The sequence below is a fragment of the Schistocerca nitens genome, chromosome 12 (assembly GCF_023898315.1).
Source record: "Schistocerca nitens isolate TAMUIC-IGC-003100 chromosome 12, iqSchNite1.1, whole genome shotgun sequence".
Lineage (NCBI taxonomy): Eukaryota > Metazoa > Arthropoda > Insecta > Orthoptera > Acrididae > Schistocerca > Schistocerca nitens.
Window position 1 is genome coordinate 19293934 of NC_064625.1, and position 16274 is coordinate 19310207.

Genomic DNA, 16274 nt, shown 5'->3' on the forward strand with positions numbered 1-16274 from the left:
GACAGGGTTGTAGCCTATCCCCGATGTTATTCAATCTGTATATTGAGCGAGCAGTAAAGGAAACAAAAGAAAAATTCGGAGTAGGTATTAAAATCCATGGAGAAGAAATAAAAACTTTGAGGTTCGCCGATGACATTGTAATTCTGTCAGAGACAGCAAAGGACTTGGAAGAGCAGTTGAACGGAATGGACAGTGTCTTGAAAGGAGGATATAAGATGAACATCAACAAAAGCAAAACGAGGATAATGGAATGTAGTCTAATTAAGTCGGGTGATGCTGAGGGAATTAGATTAGGAAATGAGACACTTAAAGTAGTAAAGGAGTTTTGCTATTTGGGGAGCAAAATAACTGATGATGGTCGAAGTAGAGAGGATATAAAATGTAGACTGGCAATGGGAAGGAAAGCGTTTCTGAAGAAGAGAAATTTGTTAACATCGAGTATAGATTTAAGTGTCAGGAAGTCGTTTCTGAAAGTATTTGTATGGAGTGTAGCCGTGTATGGAAGTGAAACGTGGACGATAACCAGTTTGGACAAGAAGAGAATAGAAGCTTTTGAAATGTGGTGCTACAGAAGAATGCTGAAGATTAGATGGGTAGACCACATAACCAATGATGAAGTATTGAATAGAATTGGGGAGAAGTATGTGGCACAACTTGACAAAAAGAAGGGACCAGTTCGTAGGACATGTTCCGAGGTATCAAGGCATCACAAATTTAGCATTGGAGGGCAGCGTGGAGGGTAAAAATCGTAGAGGGAGACCAAGATATGAATACACTAAGCAGATTCAGAAGGATGTAGGTTGCAGTAGGTACTGGGAGATGAAGAAGCTTGCACAGGATAGAGTAGCATGGAGAGCTGCATCAAACCAGTCTCAGGACTGAAGACCACAACAACAACAGCTTTAATGCTTAATTAGCTTACGAGAAACGGTACATTGTATGTAGAATGGTGATTAAAAATTCAGATCTTTTCAAGATGAATGTCCAAGAACATTATCAAATAAAAAACTGTACAGAATATCGTACACTACGGTCTACTTAGCAGTTTCAAATTTCAGTACTCTAACTGCAGTATTGTAGGCAATGTCGATCTTTAAATGGCAGTATGCATTGGTGTCTACATCTGCCCTTAAAGAACCAATCAATTGGTGATTTATCTCAGTGATTCAGTTTGATCAAGACCCAATTGGAGGTTTCGCTATTTTTTGAACATTTCGTAACTTGTATAAAGTTTACGATTATCTCTTTAATCCCCCGTACTGTGACTGTGTTAGAGTTAGGTGATTCTACTCGCAGCGACATTATTTTTTCGCAGATTAGTAGTTTATATGGCACGCGCCACAAATCTCGGATTCGACGCTCAAAGGTGACAATATATATATATTTTTTTAATTTCGATGTGTCCATAGCCGGCCAGCATTGCAATCTACAGCAGTGTGCGGAAGGGTTGCTCTTCTGTCACGTTCAACAATTCTCTTCAGTCATCGTTGGTCTCGTTCTTGCGGGATCCTTTTCCGGCCTCGGCGATGTCGGGCATCTGATGCTTTACCGGATTCCTGATATTCACGGTACACTCGTGAAATGGTCGTACTGAAAAAATCCCCACTTCATCGCCAGCTCGGAGATGCTGTGTCCCATCGCTCCCGTACCGACTGTAACACCACGTTCAAACTAACTTAAATCTTGATAACCTGCCATTGTAGCAGCAGTAACCGATGTACGTAGCTGCGTCAGACTGTTGTTGTCTTATATAGGCGTTGCCGACCTCAGCGCCGTATTCTGCCTGTTTACATGTCTCTGTATTTGAAAAATGGCTCTGAGCACTATGGGACTTAACATCTATGGTCATCATTCCCCTAGAACTACTTAAACCTAACTAACCTAAGGACATCACACAACACCCAGTCATCACGAGGGAGAGAACATCCGTGACCCCGCCGGGAATCGAACCCGGGAACCCGGGCGTGGGAAGCGAGAAGTTAAGTCCCACAGTGCTCAGAGCCATTTGAACCATTTTTTGATGTATCCATAAGTCTCTGCTCCAGGATATGACCGTTGTAGCTTCCTCCATCGACGCTGACTTTTACAATGAAATGAAATGGCGTGTGACGAGGGCCTCCCGTCGGGTAGACCGTTCGCCTCGTGCAAGTCTTTCGAGTTGACGCCACTTCGCCGGCTTGCGCGTCGATGGGGATGAAATGATGATGATTAGGACAACACAACACGCAGTCCCTGAGCGGAGAAAATCTCCGACCCAGCCGGGAATCGAAACAAGCGTTCACATCACACGGCTACGGGTTTAAGTTGCTAATGATATCATTTCGCTGTTTCGTTGCCTTTTTAATCAGAGTTGTTCGTTACGCCGTTCGACCTTCTCTGATAATTTCATGCTGCGAGTTTCTGAAGCATTAAAGAGCAGTTACTCACTATAAAGGTTATTGGAAAGCTGCGAGAAAGGAATCGATTCTCACCATCGAAGTACTCATCATTGATGCGGTTGCTGAAATTGAAGAGCTTCTGTACTTCACTTAACAAATCTAGCAGCCCCCCTCTGAATTGCTTCGATGTCTTCCTTTAATCCGACCTGGTGTGGAACCCAAACACTTCAGCAGTACTCAAAACCAGGTCGCATTAGTCTTCTACATGCAGTCACCAAACACACTTTCCTAGAATTCTCCCAATAAACCGAAGCCTGCCCTACCACAATCCTCACATGCTCCTTTCCACGTCATATCACTTTGCATCGTTACGCCCAAATATTTAAACTACGCGACTGTGTCAGGCAGGACGCTACTAACGCTGCATCCGACCGAAACGGATTACTTTTTACTATTCATCCACATTAACTGACATTTTTGTGCATTTACTCGAAGAACTACCTGCCATTCATCACACCAACTAGAATTTCTGTTTAAGTCATCTTCTTCCCTGTTACAGCCACTTAACTTCGACGCCTTCGCGTACAACAGAGCATCATCAGCAAACAGCCGCAAATTGCTGCCACCCTGTCTGCCAGATCGTTTACGTACATAGAAAGTAACAGCCGCCCTCTCACACGTCCCTCGGCACTCCTAAAGCCGTCGGCACACGAACCGTGCTGTCGAACGTTAACGCTGAGCGTGCCAAGTTCAACGTGCTGCTGAACGCTCAGGAACGATGCGACTTGTGCATACGGTACGTGGGCCCCAATGTGGTATACGCGATCGCAACGCACTCCAGCGGCAGTTGAGGGATGTTTGTAGTTCGTAAATGACACTGTTTACTCAACGGGCGCGCGTAAAATTCCCACGTTCCCTCTATTAAAACGCACATTTCCTCCATCGTCCACGAAAAGAAAAGTACCGTGTCCAATCAATAAGGACACAGGCTTATAAAAGTTCCATTACAAACAGTGCGGTACAAATTTGGAATACTTCTCCGCATAAGATAAACATTATTTCATCATTCCCACATTTTAGTAAAGGCCCAAGGTCAGTCTTACTTGATCACTGTTCCTACCGAGTAGCAGAATCTCTGCAACATGTGAATTACGAAGCGTAAAATAAAAAGGAGCAGAATATCTTTATACAAGTAGCGAAGGTCTCCTGTAGATTAAGCCAATCGAACAGTCACCCCTAAAAAAGATGTGAACTTCTATTTACATAACATCAAATATTATAGCATATACTTATATTAACGTAATAATAAAGTATCACAACCTAATAAAAAGGCGAATGTTAGGAAAAAATATTCGAAGTGTTTAGACGCGAACCACCGCCACAACAAAAACACATCGGGAAGATGTAACGCTACTTACTACGCTAACCAAACAACACACTCTGAGGTTATAATCATGTTACGCCTTGCTGAAAACATGAATCGTAGATAATTGTTACTAACTGAAATTTAATTATAACAAATTGTACCAAAAACAATGCGTTTTGGGTGGATCTTAAGTGTGTCGCTGCCTTCAAATAGCCAACTCTCATAATACGCAAGTTACAATAATTCTTTTGCCACGGATACGATGTTTCTCATTATTTTATTGGAACGAATCACACAACTAACGACGGGTTTTCCAGTGATTCTCAATTTGCTGGTGCTCAGAAACGGCATATATACATATAGGCATGAAATAAATGCCAATATGGCGCCTCACAATTCTGTTCTGAAGGGAGACGGCGCGCGTATGACGTAGGTGACATTGTGCCATCTCATTGGTCAACGCTGACACGCACGCTCAGAATATGACATAACAGATATTGCTCTGCACCTTCGGAAAGACTCCCGAACGTGCTGTTCCACGCTCTGACGTCAGAAACTCGGCACGCTCAACGTTCGGATGCACGGTCCGTGTGCCGACGGCTTAACGATACCCTTGTCTGGTGAAGATTCGCCGTCTAGGACAATGCGTTGGGTTCTATCGAATCCTAGTGTAGTGTAATTCTCAACATTGTCTAGCCTAGCACACACTATTCCACGTCTTCAAGCGAAGCCACGAAAGAAAAGGACACGATAGCACGTAAAGACCGAAAAAATGATCGATCTGCAGTGCACCTTGCGTGTCACTGACAACGTCAACAGAAAGTTCATCTTTCTCTCGCAGCTTTTGAATAGCCTTTATAGTAATTCTCGCCGATCTTCATGCTTTTTTTTTTTTTGGTCCAACAAGGACAGAGGGTTTAACTCTGTTGTGAATCAAAGCAAGCGACGTAATTTACGAAATTGGTGCAAAACCATGAGGTGTAACCTCGGTGGCAGTGAAGAAATACATGCAGGAAGAATTTTTCACTTTTTCCTTTTTTAGCCTCTTCAGTCTCCCGACTGGTTGTCTCTTCATCTCAGAGTAGCACTTGCAACCTACGTCCTAGCTTATTTGCTTTATGTGTTCCAATCTCTGTCTTCCTCTACAGTTTTTGCCCCCTACAGCTCCCTCTAATACCACGGAAGTAATCCTCTCATGTCTTAAAACATGTCCTATCATCCTGTCCCTTCTCCTTGTCAGTGTTTCCCACATATTCCTTTCCACTCCGATTCTGCACAGAACCACCTCATTCCTTACCTTATCAGACCACCTAATTTTCTTTTGTTGTACTTCATCTCAAAAACGTCGATTCTCTTCTTTTCCGGTTTTCCACTTTTTCCACACTCCATAATTAACTGCCACACATTTTCAGAAATTTAAACCCTATGTTTAATACTAGCGGATTTCTTTTAGCCAGTAATATTCACTTCGACTGTGCCAGTGTGTTTTTAATGTCCTCTCTGCTTCTCCGTCATGTGCTATTTATTTTTCCAGGTAGCTGAGTGCACTACATGATCAAAAGTATCCGGACACGCCCAAAAACAAAAGTTTTTCATATTAGGTGCATTGTGCTACCACCTACTGCCAGGTACTTCATATCAGCGAACTCAGCAGTCATTAGACATCGTGAGAGAGCAGAATGGGGCACTCTGCGGAACTCATGGACTTCGAACGTGGTCAGCTGATTGGGTGTCACTTGTCATACGTCTGTACGCGAGACTTCCAGACTCCTAAACATCCCCAGCTCCACTGTTCCTGGTATGATAGTAAAGTGGAAACGTGAAGGTACACGTACAGCACAAAAGCGTACAGACCGACGTCGTCTGTTGACTGACAGAGACCGCCGACAGCTGTAGAGGGTAGTACTGTGTAATAGGCAGACATCTATCCAGACCATCACACAGGAATTCCAAACTGCATCAGGATCCACTGCAAGCACTATGACAGTTACGCGGGAGGTGAAAAAACTTGGATTTCATGGTCAAGCGGCTGCTCATAAGTCACACATCACGCCGGTAAATGCCAAACGACGCCTCGCTTGGTGCAAGGAGCGTAAACATTGGACGATTGAACAGTGGAAAAACGTTGTGACTAATCACGGTACACAATGTGGCGATCCTATGGCAGGGTGTGGCTATGGCGAGTGCCCAGTGAACGTCATCTGCCAGCGTGTGTAGCGCCAACAGTAAAATTCGGAGGCGGTGGTGTTATGGTGTGGTCGTGCTTATCATGGAGGGGGTTGCACCCATTGTTGTTTTTGCGTGGCAGTATCACAGCACAGGCGTACATTGATGTTTCATGCACCTTCTTGCGTCCCACAGTTGAAGAGCAATTCAGGGATGGCGATTTCATCTTTCAACACAGTCGATCTCCTGTTCATAATGCACGGCTAGTGTCGGAGTGGTTAGCCCGCATCTCGTGGTCGTGCGGTAGCGTTCTCGCTTCCCACGCACGGGTTCCCGGGTTCGATTCCCGGCGGGGTCAGGGATTTTCTCTGCCTCGTGATGGCTGGGTGTTGTGTGCTGTCCTTAGGTTAGTTAGGTTTAAGTAGTTCTAAGTTCTAGGGGACTTATGACCACAGCAGTTGAGTCCCATAGTGCTCAGAGCCATTTGAACCATTTTTTGTCGGAGTGGTTACACGATAATGACATCCCTGTAATGGACTGGCCTGCACAGAGTCCTGACCTGAATCCTATAGAACACCTTTGGGATGCTTTGGAACGCCGACTTCGTGCCAGGCCTCGCCGACCGACATCAATATCTCTCCTCAGTGCAGCACTGCGTGCCATTCCCGAAGAAACCTTCCAGCACCTGATTGAACGTATGCCTGTGAGAGTGGAAGCTGTCATCAAGGCTAAGGGTGGGTTCAAAAATGGCTCTGAGCACTATGGGACTTAACATCTGAGGTCATCAGTCCCCTAGAACTTAGAACTACTTAAACCTAACTAACCTAAGGACAGCACACAACACCCAGCCATCACGAGGCAGAGAAAATCCCTGACCCCGCCGGGAATCGAACCCGGGAACCCGGGCTAAGGGTGGGCCAACACTATGTTGCATTCCAGCATTACCGATGGAGGGGGCCACGAACTTGCTACTCACTTTCAGCCAGGTTTTCCGGATACTTTTGATCGCATAGTGTATTTTACTTCGTCTATTTCGTGGAAACCAGTTTTGAGGTTCTCTTTTCTGCTACTCATTATTTTCTTCTTTCTTCAGTACGCTCTCAATTCACATTCTGTACTCACTAGATTGTTCATTCCTTTTAAGAAGTATTGTAATTCTTCTTTATATTCACTAAATATAGCAACGTCATCAGCGAATGTTACACTGATATCCTTTGATGCTGAATTTAATCCCACTTTTGAACGTTTCTTTTATTTCAGTCATTTCTGCTTCCATACATAGTTCGTTTCCTGTTCCACGAATCGCTTTGTACTATAAATGGCAATGATTCAGAACGAATTTTAACTCGCATCGTGAATGAATTTTGTAAATATAGCTACGTAGTTTTTGAATATACAGACGCGAATTAGCAATCCCTACCCACTATCTTTTACACATTACTATACTAGTAATTCTACAGAATACAAGGAGTTGTCAAGTAGAAACTTTTTCAGTTTGTCTCATTGAACAGCTGTGACGAAAGACTGCATCACTGTCTTACACACTTATTAATCCCACCACTTCATTCTTCGTCTTCCACTCTAATTTCTACGTCTTAGTTCTCGTTCATACTGTACATTTTCCATGTTTTCCTACACCGTATTCCTGTTGTTTTCAGAGTTTCAAACATCCTCTACGATTTTACATTGTCGAGTGCATTTTCTAGGAGGACAAAACGAATGAAAGCGTCTCGATCGTTTTTAAGTTTTGCTTCATTTATCAAGCGAGGCCGTATTGATCGTCAGGCCAAAACCCGTGATATCCTGCACCAGATTCATGGATATAGCGAACATTGGAGAAAAAAATGTGTTGATGTTTTGATCTTTTGACGTCGAACCTCAGACATTGGACGGGACGAAATAAACCGGAAAGTGGAAGAGACGACATACTTGTGAAATTCGTATAAATTACGAAAAGTTTACACAAACTACTAATAATGTAAAAAAATTCATCCAGAGTTGGGAATAAAATACACTACTGGCCGATAAAATTGCTACACCAAGAAGAAATGCAGATGATAAACAGGCATTCATTGGACAAATATATTATACTAGAACTGACATGTGATTACATTTTCACGCAATTTGGGTACATAGATCCTGAGAAATCAGTACCCAGAACAACCACCTCTGGCCGTAATAACGGCTTTCATACGCCTGGGCATTGAGTCAAACAGAGCTTGGATGGCGTGTACATGTACAGCTGCCCATGCAGCTTCAACACGATAGCACAGTTCATCAAGAGCAGTGACTGGCGTATTGTGACGATCCAGTTGCTCGGCCACCATTGACCAGAGAGATCTGGAGAATGTGCTGGCCACGGCAGCAGTCGAACATTTTCTGTATCCAGAAAGGCCCATACAGGACCTGCAGCATGCGATCGTGCATTATCCTGCTGAAATGTAGGGTTTCGCAGGGATCGAAAGAAGGGCACAGCTACGGGTCGTCACACATCTCAAATGCAACGTACACTGTTCAAAGTGCCGTCAATGTGAACAACAGGTGACAGAGACGTGTAACCAATGGCACCCCATACCATCACGCCGGGTGATACGCCAGTATGGCGATGACGAATACACGCTTCCAATGTGCGTTCACCGCGATGTCGCCAAACACGGATGCCACCATCATGATGCAGTCAACAGAACCTGGATTCATCCGAAAAAATTACGTTTTGCCATTCGTGCACCCAGGTTCGTCGTTGAGTACACCATCGCAGGCGCTCCTGTCTGTGATGCAGTGTCAAGGGTAACCGCAACCGTGGTCTCCGAGCTGATAGTCCATGCTGCTGCAAACGTCGTGCAGATGGTTGTTGTCTTGCAAACGTCCCCCATCTGTTGTCTCAGGGATCGAGACGTGGCTGCACGATCCGTTAGAGCCATGTGGTTAAGAAGCCTGTCATCTCGACTGCTAGTGATACGAAGCCATTGGGATCCAGCACGGCGTTCCGTATTACCCTCCTGAATCCGCCGATTCCATATTCTGCTAACAGTGATTGGATCTCGGACTAGACAGAATACTGACCAGAATACTGAGCAGAAATGTCGCGATACGTTAGACCGCAATCGCGACAGGGTACAATCCGACCTTTATCAAAGTCAGAAACGTGATGGTTCGCATTTCTCCTCCTTACACGAGGCATCACTGCAACGTTTCACCAGGCAACGCCGGTGAACTGCTGTTTGTGTTAGAGAAATCGGTTGGAAACTTTCCTCATGTCAGCACGTTGAAGGTGTCGCTACCGGCGCCAACCTTGTGTGAATGCTCTGAAACGCTAATCATTTGCATATCACAGCATCTTCTTCCTGTCGGTTAAATTTCTCGTCTGTAGCACGTCATCTTCGTGGTGTAGCAATTTTAATAGCCAGTAGAGTAGGTCTATATTATTGAGTAGGTGACCCATTTCGGAATAATATTCATTTTCGAACGAACCAAGGGGCTCTGAGCACTATGGGACTTAACAGCTATGGTCATCAGTCCCCTAGAACTTAGAACTACTTAAACCTAACTAACCTAAGGACATCACACAACACCCAGCCATCACGAGGCAGAGAAAATCCCTGACCCCGCCGGGAATCGAACCCGGGAACCCGGGCGTGGGACGAACGAACCAAGGTTTGCAAAGTTAAATGTACGTCCAAAATTTTGGACGTGCATTTAATTTTGGAAGACTTGGTTGGCTCGAAAATGGGAATTAGCACGAAACTGGTTCCCTACTGAATAAACATGTACACTGATGTTTAAAGCTTTCCCCGTGTACTGATTGTTCCATAAAAACACGGGAGAACTGCCGGATAGCAGTAACGTAGTACTACTACAGTGGCATTCAGCTGAAGATCGCCAGAAGACTCTGCGCCGAAATATCGTGGCAGGACGTTACTGATATCCAGCAGTTCTCCCGTGTTTTTATGGAACAATATCTACACTGACGGGAAAAAAAATCGCAACAGCGAGAAGGAGTTGTACGACAAAGGAAATTTGGTAGGCTTGTTTCTACATCCGAAAGATGACGTGTATTCGAATTTCTCACCACGCACATAAGAATGGCGCTAGTACCGCCAACTATCAGGATGCAGATCAGGGCCCGCCTGGTGTGGCCGAGTGGTTCTAGGCGCTTCAGTCTGGAACCGCGCGACCGCTATGGTCGCAGGTTCGAATCCTGCCTCTGGCATGGGTGTGTGTGCTGTCCTTAGGTTAGTTAGGTTTAAGTAGTTCTAAGTTGTAGGGGACTGATGACCTCAGATGTTAAGTCCCCTAGTGCTCAGATCCATTTGAACCCACCAGTTGAGGGCCTGCAACCAATCTGTGTGCGTACTAGACACACTGGACCCACAGCTGGAGTTACGGTCTGGAGTGGGATTCTCCAGGTCAGCGGGAACACTCTTGTGATCATCCCCCCCCCCCTTTTCCCCTGACTGCAAACCTGCGCGTCAGTCTGGTGATTCGACCTGTCGTGCTGCCATTCATCGACACCATTCCGGGGGGTTTTTCCCGACAGGATAACGCTCCCCCACATAACGCTGTTGTAACCCAACATGCTCTACGGAGTGTGGGCAGTTCCCTTTGCCTGATCGATCACCAGATCAACATCGAGCACGTATGGAACGTCATCGGACGGCAACTCCACGCCGCACGGGATCAGCCGAGCGGTTTAAGGCGCTGCAGTCATGGACTGTGCGGCTGGTCCCGGCGGAGGTTCGAGTCCTCCCTCGGGCATGGCTGTGTGTGTTTGTCCATAGGATAATTTATGTTGAGTAGTGTGTAAGCTTAGAGACTGATGACATTAGCAGTTCCATAAGATTTCACACACATTTGAACATTTTTAGCCACTCCAGCGTCATCCACAAACAGCATTAACCGTGCGTTTATCCGACCGACCAAGTGTCACAGGCATAGAACTCCATCGCACAGACTGACAGACAGCACCTGTAGAACACAATGCAAGGACGTTTGCACGCTTACATTCAACATTCTGAGGGCATTCCTGGCGTATTTTCCAAACAGATAAAGCTTACCCAGTTTCCACTCTTGTAACCCAACATACTCTGCAAAATGTCGACATGTTGCCTTTGTCTACTCGATCATCTGATCTGTCTCCAAACGATGCACATATAGGATATCACCGGACAAAAATCGCAGCTTCATCCACAAACAAGATTAACCTGGCAGATTAAAACTGTGTGTCGGATCGAGACTCGAACTCGGGACCTTTGCCTTTCGCAGACAAGTGCTCTACCAGCTGAGCTACCCAAGCACGACTCACGCCCCGTACTCAAAGATTTAATTCCGCCAGTACCTCGTCTCCTACCTTGCCAACATCACATAAGCTCTCCTGCGAACCTTGCAGAACTAGCACTCCTGAAAGAAAGGATATTGCGGAGACATGGCTTAGCCACAGCCTGGGGGTTGTTTCTAGAAACGCAAAGGTCCCGAGTTCGAGTCTCGGTCCAGCACACAGTTTTAATCTGCCAGGAAGTTTCATATCAGCGCACACTCCGCTGTAGAGTGAAAATTTCATTGTAGGATTAACCTGTATTGACGGACCAAGTGCAACAGGCATGGAACTCCACCCCACAAAGTGACATCTGGTACCTCTGCAACATGAGGCATGCACGTTTGCATGCTTCCCTTAAACATTCTGTCGGTTCCACTGGTTATTTATGTCCCAGCATTTCACTTTCACAGCCATCGGCCTTGCCGCAGTGGTAACACCGGTTCCCGTCAGATCACCGAAGTTAAGCGCTGTCGGGCTGGGATAGCACTTGGATGGGTGACCATCCGGTCTGCCGAGCGCTGTTGGCAAGCGGGGTGCACTCAGCCCTTGTGAGGCAAACTGAGGAGCTACTTGACTGAGAAGTAGCGGCTCCGGTCTCGGAAACTGACCTACGGCCGGGAGAGCGGTGTGCTGACCACGTGCCCCTCCGCATTCGCATCCAGTCACGCCTGTGGGCTGAGGATGACACGGCGGCCAGTCGGTACCTTTTTGGCTTTCGTGCCCTGTGCAGGACTGAAATTCACTTTTGCAATGGATTTTTTCTCGCGCTTACATTAACCTGTGATCTTGCAATCTTAATAACTTAAACATGTTAGCTAGACAAATATATTCCAGAAATTTCATTATTCTACGTTAATAATATTTTGCTATTGCGTTTTTTTTCCGTCAGTGGTTTTTCTTTGAAATTCTGGCTGTCTTTTTGCATCATAGTTCAACAGAAGTTCCTGTCCCGTACATCTAGCATGCCGGAAGTAAGCAAAGAATTACAAGCTTTCGAAAAAATAATGGTGCTGGGAGGAAAATCTGACACGTGTCTGACAGCGATGAGGTAATACGGAACCTTCCGAGGCTGCAGGAGTTTGACGGCAGATGAGCCTGGCAGGTGCAGCGAAAGAACAGCTTTAGGGATACGCTCCAAAGGTTCCACCTCTGGCCTGAGCTTTCCGTGTGCAGGAATGGAAGGGCGTAATGCCCGCAGTTCCGGCTTAAATAGCTCCGCTCTCGGGGGAGAAAGGTTGAGAGAGAAGGAGAGAGACAGAAAGAGAGAGACAGAAAGAGAGAGAGAGAAAGAGAGAGAGAGAGAGAGAAGTGGGGGAGGGGGGGGGGAAGCTAGAGAGAGAGAGAGAGGGAGAAACAGAGAAAGAGGGAGACAGCGACGGGGGGGGGGGGGGGGAGCTAGAGAGAGAGAGTACTTCCTGGTGGAAAATCCCTAAAACCGGCGCCCAGAGCAATTAGTGTTTCTGCGCAGGGTCATACAACAAACTTTCTCTTTGCGTAGAAAATAGATTGTTGTGCAGCATCCTAAAGGAGGACCAGCAGTGATGCAAAAGCCCCTGATTACGCTAAATACAAATAACTTATTCATTTTGGAAAGAACGACATTTCAGCCAAACTGAAGACGCACATTTATGGTTTTGAGAATGTTAGGTTGGTAAATTTGTAGCGTTTTTGGTTTGCATGTTGGTATTCCAATTGCTATGGATATATTTATCGGTTGTTATTTTTTTATTTGTAGTTCACTGTTGCTATTTCAGTTTACATATTGTTATCTTGTCATTTGGAGGTAGCGAATGGAGCTATGGACGCTAGGAAGTGGATTGCCAAGCGGGGAAATGGGACCATTTCCCACATACTCTTCTCTTTGAGTTAGAAAGAGGGATGATAGCAGCGGATACAGCCAGAAACATTTGTGCCATGTGTCAGAATTACGCTGTTAGAGTGCGGCACGAAAATGGTTTTCTCGTTTTGAGAGGGATCAAATGGTTCAAATGGGACTTAACATCGGAGGTCATCAGTCCCCTAGAACTTAGAACTACTTAAACCTAACTAACCTAAGGACATCATACACATCCATGGCCGAGGCAGAATTCGAACCTGCGACCGTAGCAGTCGCGCGGTTCTGGACTGCAGCGCCTAGAACCGCTCGGCTACCAAACCGGCTGAGAGGGATCGTTTTGACGTTAGTGACTTTCCACTTCCAGGAAGATCTTCGGGGTTTGACGAAGATCGTTTAAGCGCATTAATCCGCAATGATCCACGTCATTGTAGTCGAGAACTGCCAGATGTGATAAACTGTGATCATTCCACCATCACGAGACATTTCCATTCTGTGGCTCTGAGCACTATGGGACCAAACATCTGAGGTCATCAGTCCTCCTAGAACAGAGGTGTCTGCAAACGTTTTAGTCCGCGGGCCACATTGACTCCTCCACGAAGTCATAAGGGCCAAGATCTATACCTAGTGGGATTAAAGCACCCTAGCACTCCATGATCACCGTAATGTAATGCTAAAGGAAAGATGAAATCGCATAAATCTAAGGTTGTGGGAATAGCTAGCACTGAAACGAACTACGATTTTTATATAATTACATAATTTTGATTGGTGGAAGTACCTGACCGAAATTCTGGCGTATTATATTCTGGCGAATTTCACCGACAAAAAAGTATGTCACTGCACATTCTGTATGTATTTTACAACGTAATCAAAAGAAAGTGGAACCTCGCTTAAGAAGCGTCTTCCATAATGATTGATTACTATGGCTAGTCGGCGAAGTGGCGTCCATTTGAAAGACTTGCACCAGACTCGTGAGTAGAATAAAAGGAAAAGAATTTTTTTACTTAAAATGTTTTCGCCAAACTAGTCTGTTAACCGTTCTTTTTCTTTCACCTTCGCACGGAGAATGGTCTGTCTGTTTATTGTGGATAGCCACACGTTTAACCATGACCTTCCGCTTAGATCTCCGACAATGTCGCGGTGTATTGATCGCGATAGGCCTCGAAACTCAATTGTTGGCAGTATAGGTACCATCTCAGATATTTGGCGGGCCGGATACCGGGGGTGTCCGGCCAGCTAACGCGGGCCGGTTTGCCGGTAGTTTGGAGACCCCTGCCCTAGACCTTAGACCTACTTAAACCTAACTAACCTAAGGATACCACACACATCCATTCCCGAGGCAGGATTCGAACCTGCGACCGGAGCGGTCGCGCGGTTCCAGACTGAAGCGCCTAGAACCGCTCGGCCACACCGGCCGGCTTGCATTCTATGGGAAAGGTCAAAGAATTGTGTGTGTGTGTGTGTGTGTGTGTACCGCATGCTCTAAGCGAAAATCATACAAATCAGCGGCTGGCCATAAGGTGTAAGTAGCAACTCCCCTTACAAACAGCTGCGTGCATCCACAAAAGATAATGTTGTGCATCTGATGGAATAACGACGGTGTGGTGCGCTACGAATTGCTTCCCCAAGGGGTAACCATCACTATTGACAGTTACGAAAGGAAATGAAGATGGCATCTGTTCTTTCGGACATGTCCGAAACAACAGATGCCATCTTCATATCGTTTAAGGCTAACCGGCCGATGACGTACTTCAGTGAGGATGCACGCGATTTGCCTGAACTCTTACGTGACTCGGTGGATTGTCTGCCGCGAGTAATGGGTATAATAGCAGGGGCACTAGGAATGTAGTGTGTGGACTATAAGCTGAGAATGTGGGTCTCACGGGGAGGGTGCCGGCGATAAATCCCTGCAGCCACACCATCCTCTGTGCCCTCGGTGGCTCAGAGCGTCTGCCATGTAAGCAAGAGATCCCGGGTTCGAGTACCGGCCGGGGCACACATTTTCAACTGAGCACCTTGCAGAAGCAATGCAAGAGCAATGCCCAGGAGGACTGAGTTAAGTGCTACTCCACGAAAACCCCAGTTCGCATTCTGCTAGACTAAGAAAAAACACTATACAGGATTTGGGTTGGCAGTTGATTCCACACTCACTTTATTCACCTCATATTGCGTCCTCAGATTTTCACCTTTTCCGCTTCAAGAACTTCCTTTCCGGATGAAAATGCGCTCAGAACATGGCACGACGAGTTCTTCACCTCAAAACAACGTCATTTCTACAGTCGTTGAATCGAAAAATTACCCCAGTGTTGGCAGACTGTTGTAAATAGTGAAGGAATATATATTACTGATGACTAAGATCTGTGTTATGTGAATCTGTCGTGATTATTAAACTTTTGCAAAAACGCTACAAATTAATGCACAAACTCAATAAAGTATTGTTCGTCAAAATCTCCACAATTTCATTTTCTAATTGTTGTGGATTTGCTGCAATGAAATGATTGTACGGCATTGTTAGCCGGGAGATTCCATGCAAGCTATTCGGCCGCCGAAATTGCAAATCCTTTTTAGTTCACGGCACTTCGGCGACTTGTGAGTCAATGATGAGGAAAGACACACAACACTCGGTCATCACGGGGCAGAGAGAATCCTTGACCCCGCTGGGAATCGAACCCGGGACCCCGTGCGCGGGAAGCGAGAACGCTACCGCAAGACCGCGAGCCGCGGTCTGTGGCTATGCTGTACAATACTTTCTCCTAAATGTATTAGCTTGAAGTTCAGACGTGGCCTAACTTATAAAAGATCTGTAGGTTCATGCCCGACTGTGCATGGCACCATTCTGTTCCAAAAAGCGGCGGACGAAAATGCAATTTTCCACGGCGTCATACCTTGGGCTCTATTGATAACGGGGATAAAGAGTCAAGTTGAGAGCCCTTGGTCTAGTGGCCATTTGTACTGCTATCGGAAGAACAGACGTACTGTAACTTCTGAAATTTTCCCGGCGTATTTCTTCTTCTAATAATTTCCGGGTATGCAGCCGGATCCCGTCGACATTCTGCCACGATATTCCGGCCAGAGACGTCCGGCCATCATCAGGTGAGTAGTTGTGACGTCTCTGGGCCGGAATATCGTGGCAGAATGTCGACGGGATCCGGCTGCATACCCGGAAATTATTACAAGAGGTACTGTAGCCACCCTACAGTACAGGGTCGGAATCTA

General features: G+C 45.9%; 1 protein-coding gene and 1 pseudogene across 1 annotated transcript in view; one reads left to right on the forward strand and one right to left on the reverse strand.

Moving 5' to 3' along the window:
- LOC126215200 (reelin domain-containing protein 1) overlaps positions 1-16274 on the reverse strand; it is a 141801-nt gene that overhangs the window by 44472 nt on the left and 81055 nt on the right. The gene's annotated exons all lie outside the window — the stretch shown is intronic.
- Positions 11634-11751, forward strand: LOC126215425 (5S ribosomal RNA; annotated as a pseudogene).